Below are 7,089 nucleotides of genomic sequence, written 5' to 3'. Positions count from 1 at the left end.
AGCTGGATGGGGGGGGGGGGGGGGCGGGGTTCGAATTCATGAACCGTGAGATCATGACCTGAGCCAAAGTCGGACACCCAACCAACTGAGCCACCCAGGCGCCCCAGGAGAGACAGTTCTTTTGAGGAGTCTTGTTCTGTTTTAATCTCAGTTACTTAAAATCTTGTCACATTTGGGAACCAGAGGGTTAGGTGGTATCCTCAATCTTGATATCGTGGGCCCTCCTAAACCAAGTCCAGTCTGTCTGTGCCTCTGTCTCAGGACTGGCTTGGCTGTTACTCTTTAAAATAGCATTTAGTCTGAATAAAGATTTACCTTCCCATGGAATTTGCAAATTCTTTATCCTACACGTAAAACATGAAGTTATTTTAGAACCTGGAGTGGTGGGAAATGGCTAGACAAGGAGCCTAGGGCTCTCATCCTTTCTTAGTAGATTTCTAAAACACCTGTCTTGTGCCCCAGCCCCCTTCAGTTTGTAGGGTTCTCAGAAGCGGGCAGCATTGTCCTCTTGCCTGCTTTGGGGCTTGACCGTCACATGACAAGGATGTTTTCAGTTCACTAGCCTACCCCTAGTTGGGTCGTGTGTTCAGTGGCACAGTGACTTAAAGGCCTGTTAAAAAAGAACCTTGGCTGAGACAAATTCACCCCACCGTAGAGCACTGAAGTTTTTGGTTTCAAGTTTATTTAATTCGAGAGTGTGCAGATGCATGGGTGGGGGGAGGGGCAGAGAGGGAGAGAGAATCCCAAGCAGGCCCCACACTTGGTGCTGAGCCTGATGCCGGGCTGGATCTCCTGGTCATGAGGTCATGACCTGATCCAAAATCAAGAACCAGGCACACCCACATTTAAGTTTAAGATCAAGTGCCACCGTTACATGGTGGCAGCATGGGAGTGCTTCACTTTGAGGATTTATGAATGCAAGAGTCGAGAATTCTCTGTAAGTTGCTAACATTGATGCAATCTCAGAATGGGGAGAAGAACTTCATCAGGTGTGGGCGGGTCTAGCGACAGTCATCATTGTTTATTGAACATGGGTGTGTCCAGCCCTGTGTGTTTCCTTTAACCTTCATCCTGGAAGGTAGGTGTAAATACCTCTCTGGGGCAAGGAAGGTGGGGTACAAAGGGCTGAGGTACAACTTGCCCAAGATCCCAAGGCTAGTTGGTGATGGTGTATTAATCTAGTGTATTAAATCAGCTTGGTTAAATAATGATAAAGGGACTATGAAGTGCTGTGCTTTCTTGTCACGTTGGTGCCATTCAGCATTATCATGGTGCTGGGGGAAGTTCTAAGATATAAACGGTTTATCTGATTATAGCACATCATTTTTTACAGAAGCGTTACCTAAAACGTGCTTTTAGTTCCCCACTTGTACCCAGAGCCAACATGCAGGCCTAAGACAGCTCGTGATCCTAGTATCTAAACCACGCGGGCATCTCCGGGGAGGCCAACGTTTCCGAGTTTAGCGCACTGATCCTGTTTCTTCCAACAAGGAAAACCACTGGGCGTCAAGCGGTCCCCGCGAAGTGGGGCGAGGAGCGGAGTCCGGAGCGGGCAGGCGGGGTTGGGACAGGGATTTCGCACGTCAGGGGGTTGATCCCCGAGCCACCGGCGGGCCGCCTCCCCGGGCCCGTCGCGTCGGGCAAACCGAAGGAGGCTTGCAGAGTGCGTGCCTGGGGGTGGCGCCCGAGCCTGGCTCCGGCTCCGGCCCCCGTCAGTCCCCGCGAGGAGGGTGAAGGGGTAGGAGCTCGCAGGCGTTTGCGCCAAGTGCCAGCCGTTCCGCCAGGGTCATCCTCCCTGGTCCCCGGCTCCGCGATGCCGCTTTCGGGCCCCAAGGCCCAAGGGCCCACAAGTAGCCACCCCGAGAGTCCGCTTCCCCGGCCACGGCCGGGTTCTCGCAGTCTGGCCACGCCCCCCGCCTTCCGCCCCGTCCCGGGCCGCAAGTGTCGCGAGACCCGCGTCCGTCCTCCCGACCCGGGCCCGGCGGCCCCCGGCGGCCCCCGGCTTCCAGAGCGCGCACGCAGGCCCGCGCGGGGCACGCAGGGGACGCACAGCCGGTGGGGCTGGCGCTCCCAGGCGTCGCTCTCCCCGCCCCGGTCGCGCCGTCTCGCGAGAGTTGGGAGTAAACAGCCCCGAATGGAGACGCGAGGCGTGTTCGCTGCGGAGGCGCCGTTATCCCGGGCCTGCGGGACCCGAGCTTGAGGCGGTCGGAGGTAGGTTAGGAGGCGGCCAGCTGCCCGGAGCGACGCCCCCTCCCCGACTTGCGCGGCCTCCCGCGCGCCCGAGGCCTCGAGGGCGGGGGTCTGCGCCGGCGGCGGCCGGGGCCGGGGCCTCGCTGCGCGCCTGGACCCGCCGGGAGGGGCGCGGGGCGGGGGGCGCGGGCGGACGGACGGGGCGACGAGGGGCGCGGGCGTTTTCCCGCACCCGGGACAGCGCGTGCGTGCTCGGCGGGCTGCGGCTGGTGGCCCTGCTCGGTCCCCTCTGCGGGCTCAAGCGCGGTGCTGGCTTGCTCGCCACCCCCCCTCCCCCCAGTTTTCTTTCTGTGAAACAAACTTCGACGGCCTGAAACCGTGTGCCCGGCCTCCCTCGGCCTCCCAGCGCACCCACGGTCGTGGGTCGGCTCGCGCAGGGGGCGCCGCTGTCCCATTTTCGACGACCTCCCTTCTTTGCACTGTCCCAGTCTGAACACCTCGCCGAACACCCCGATTTTCAGGACTGTAGGAAGCTCGTGGGCAAGGGGGGCCCGAGTGACTCTTGGGTTCTACTCTCAGGACCGGCCTGCCTCCCAGACCTGCGGGATCTTACAGTCTTGCCTTGCCCTGTCCTGTCGGTGCTACCTGAGACTGTTCTAGATGATCAATACCTTTTTTCTTAAGACGTTTACCCTTGTTTTGGTGAGAGCCTCTGGGAATCTCGGCCCGTTGTGTCTGTGCAAATTAGGTTAAATATTTACGTTTACTTTAGGTTCTGGACGACACTTCTGAGGGAGATAGAGTGGCATGAGATCGCAGCGCTGAACTCCTTAGGATTTATTTTCCTGTGGCCCTCTGGTCTTACTTAGCTGTGCTAGTAAGCACCGCTCCCAACGGCGGGCTCTCAGTTTGCATTTGTATAAAAACGAGGAGCGGATTCTTCCCACCTTTTTTTATGAGCAGCACACATTTTATGTAAATGTCTTTATGTCAGAGTTTTTTAGAGGCAAAATTTACATACCATAGAATTTATCTATTTTAAGGGTACTTATTCAGTGTTTTCCCCAGTAAACAGAGTTGTGCAATCATTACCACGGCCCACTTAAAACATTTTTTTTTAGTGTATGGGGTGCTTGGGTGGCCCAGTCGGTTGAGAGTCCGGCTTTGGCTCAGGTCATGATCCCACAGTTTGTGGGTTTGAGCCCCGCGTCGGCCTCTGTGCTGACAGCTCAGAGCCTGGAGCCTGTTTCGGATTCTGTGTCTCCCTCTCTCTCTCTGCTCCTCCCCCCGGGTCGTGCTCTGTCTCTCTCTCGAAAATAAATAAACATTAAAAAAAAAAAATTTTTTTTTTTTTTTTAATGTTTATTTTCGACACACACACACACACACACACATTCTCTCTCTCTCTCAGTGGGGGCGGGGCAGAGAGAGAGGGAGACGCAGAATCCAAAGCAGGCTCCAGGCTCTGAGTTGTCAGCACAGAGCCCCACATGAACCCACGAAGCACCATATCATGACCTGAGCCGAAGTCACATGCTTAACCGACTGAGCCACCCAGGTACCCTCACAGCCCACTTTTAGAACATTTCTGTCACCCCAGAAAGATCGCTGGTGCCCATTTGCAGCCACTGCCCATTTCTGACTCCAGCCCCAGGCAACCACTAATCTGCTCTCTGTCTCTCTAGTCTCGTCTCCTGAATATTTCCTACATGGAGGTGGGATTATATGTGGCTTTTGTGTCCGGGAGTGGCCTTGCTAGGACTCCTGCCCATGAGGTCTCTCCGCTGCCCTCCCCACGCGTCTCTTATAATCAAGAGTTGGTTGTGTCTGTGAAAAACGAGAAACTCTAATTTGGTGCTTGCAGAGCCTTTGAAGCACCCGGGGCCCCATGGGATCAAGCTGAAGCTCTTCTAAGAAGTTTTTAACCTTCCCTTCAAATTCACATGTTGTGTGATTCCAGAGTGATTCCATCGCTCTGCCCTGCCCACTGCCTCTTCTGTGCGGCAGCCACTGTAATTGTCACAGAGTAGTGAAAGCTGGGAAGGGTGAAAGTTTGGGTATACTGCACCTGGTTTCCATTAGCGTCCTAAACGGGGATTTTAGCGGGAGGTTCACGACTGCCTCTTTGCGCGAGGAGAGAGTGGAGATATTACTTTATATTTTATTGGGAAAATTTGACAACTCCAATCCTTGGTGACTTGAAATATTAGGGATGGGAGGCTAGGGGCACCTGGGTGGCTCGGTCGGTGAAGCATCCGACTTGGGCTTAGGTCACGATCTCACGGTTCATGAATTGAGGCCCCGCGTTGGGCTCTGTGCTGACAGCTGGGAGCCTGGAGCCTGCTTCGGATTCTGTGTCTCCCTCTCTCCCTGCCCCTTACTGGCTCATGCTCTGTCTCTCTCTCCTTCAAAAATAAATAAACATTAAAAACAAAACAAAACAAGATGGGAGGCTAGACTTTGCATTTGGTATTTGGGTGGGTGGCGGGGACTTTGGTCTCTTTCAGCATCTTGCCTAACACAGGTGCTAAAAGGAGACAGGTCAAGTTTCCCTTCCCTGTGACCTAATGACGTGCTGCGGAGATCTGTTAACTATCTTGAGGTGGTCTTTGCTTAGGGAAATGAGCTTCAAGTAACATGAGAGTACTAAGTTCAGAGGTGCCTCATGCAGCTAAGCCAATAGTGAATGACCGAAGGGGAAAGAGAGTAAGGAGACGGGCACAGCACCTGTGAAGGAATAGGCAGTAAAGGGCAGTGTAGACCTGGGCCTCTTCACTCTGGTGCTGTTGACTCTTCGGGCTGAATTATTTGTTTTCTCCCCTTAACAAAGCGTGCTAATGGACAGAATGTGCCAGAAGGAATGGTTCAGTCAGGCTGAAGAATACACCTTTATTTCAAGATAGTGTGGTTTGGCATTGCTTAAATGTTAGCCTATCAAACAATGGCAGCACAGCCAAGTACGCAATTAGTTACGAAAGTGGTACTTTTATAGCCAGGGTTTAATTGAACTGAATGCTACCCTTTCATGGCCTAAACACAGTTCAGTTTTCTCTAGAGTTATTTCAGTAAAGGCTCATTAAAAAGCTGGTGTATCTGCATAATCAGAGGACCATCGGGTGATACAAGTAGGTAGTTTTCCTCCCTCCTGAATTGCGTTCTTACTTGCAAAGAAATGATTTCAGATATGCTTTAGCTTATAACCACGATTGTAATCTTGGTGACATTCTTTTCTAATGCAAAGTAGAAGAACCTCAGAGCTGGTCAGACCAGTTGTTTGCCTGGGTAATGCATTTTGTCTATTTTGACTCGTTTTTCATGCAAATCTCCTTAAATGTTGTTCCTGGCATACAGCATACGTTATTTGAACTGTTAATTTTCCACTTAGTATTTGATGTCAAATATTTTTTGATTACGCTTGTGTTACAGGCATATAATTCTGGAAAATCCATCACTATGCAGATACCATCTTTTAGGCAATACCTTTGTATGGGAAGTATTCATAGAAAGTAAGTCCAGGAAGCCATGGGTCCAGTAACAGCCCTAACTAGGCCCAGTGAGTAGGTGATACTGCCCATGATAAGCCTGTTCAGAATGAATGAGTGAAAAGCTTGGCCTGAAGCTGGGAGGTAGACACAGGCTGATTTTTTTAACGCGGTTTCTAGGAAATCTGTCCCTTTTAAGCTCTGCTGTCTGTATAAATAAAACTAAATATTTGGGGTTCCTGGCTGGCTCACTTGATGGAGTGTGTGACTTGATCTCAGGGTCATGGGTTGGCCATAGAGATTATGTCCTTAAAAATAAATAAAATGTTTCAATTTATTAAAGAAAACCACAATCTTTAATTTATTTTGAATCTTTAGGCCACGGTCTTGCCAGAAAATTTGTTTTTCCATAAAACTGACTTTAGACGGTTTGATAGTTTCATGATGAAAGCGTAACACATACTCTTTGTAAAAATGTAAAAAAATAGAATTGAGAAAATAGCTCCCTGTAACGATACCGTTGAAGGGTAGAACGAACCACTGTTAACCGACTGGGTAGACACCTTTTCATATTCTTTTTTTCCTATGCATATAGATACATTATTTAAAAGTCAAGATTTGGATCATCACCCTGTCCATGAAGTGTTTCACTTAATATTTGCACGAACGTTTCCCCATATTCTTTGGGAAATCTTTCCAAGACCTATGGCCGCTCTAACAAATTTCTACAAACTTAGTGGTTTAAAACCACACATATTTCTTCTTTCACGGTTCTGGAGGTCAGCAGTCCAAAATCAGTCTCCCTGGGCTGACATCAGGGCGTCACCGGGGCTTTGTTCCTTCTGGAGGCTCTGGGCAAGATTGTTTCCTTCCTTTTTGGGTTTCCAGGGGCACCTGCATTCCTTGGCTCCTGGCCGCCGTGCCCTGATTACCTCAGCCTCAGCTTCCAATATCTCATCTGCTACTTGGTGGAGGAGTAGCCCCGTGGGCCTGCCTCCCTCTTGCGATTACATTGTCCCGCCTGGATAATCCAGGGTAGTCTCCCCATCTCGAGAGCCTTAGTTTAATCACACCTGCAAGATCCCTGTGGCCGTATAAAGTAACATGTACAGGCTCTGGGGAGGAGGATGTAGGTATCTTTGGGGAACCATTATCCAGCCTTCCAGAGGAACATAATCTGAAATTGCTACACAGCATTCCATAGTATTGGTTAGTTAATTAATTAGCTAGTCTGTTGCACCTTTAGATGGTCTTTAATTGTTCCCGGTTATAATCTTTGGGTATAAATCGTTGTATGCTTTCAGATTCACACTTCTATGGAATGAATTTCTAGGGGAGATTTTAGAAAAGCCGGGTAACCTACCACTTACAGGTATGGCCTCATGCCCAACACACGAGTTCCCAGCCCAGCTTTCCC

General features: G+C 50.7%; 1 protein-coding gene across 2 annotated transcripts in view; it reads left to right on the top strand.

The window, feature by feature from the left end:
- Positions 1–2,071: 2,071 nt before the first annotated feature.
- MBTPS1 (membrane bound transcription factor peptidase, site 1) overlaps positions 2,072–7,089 on the top strand; it is a 53,342-nt gene continuing 48,324 nt past the window's right edge. Inside the window, exon 1 of one of the 2 annotated variants that reach the window (XM_081791569.1) lies at positions 2,072–2,211. The gene's annotated coding sequence lies outside the window, so the exon portion shown is untranslated. The remainder of the gene's footprint in view (positions 2,212–7,089) is intronic. The other variant, XM_078439093.2, reaches the window with a different exon arrangement.

This window comes from Panthera onca, chromosome E2 (assembly GCF_046562875.1).
Source record: "Panthera onca isolate mPanOnc1 chromosome E2, mPanOnc1 haplotype 2, whole genome shotgun sequence".
NCBI lineage: Eukaryota > Metazoa > Chordata > Mammalia > Carnivora > Felidae > Panthera > Panthera onca.
The sequence above is the reverse complement of the archived record's forward strand: the minus strand, read 5'-3'. Positions and strand labels throughout refer to the sequence as shown.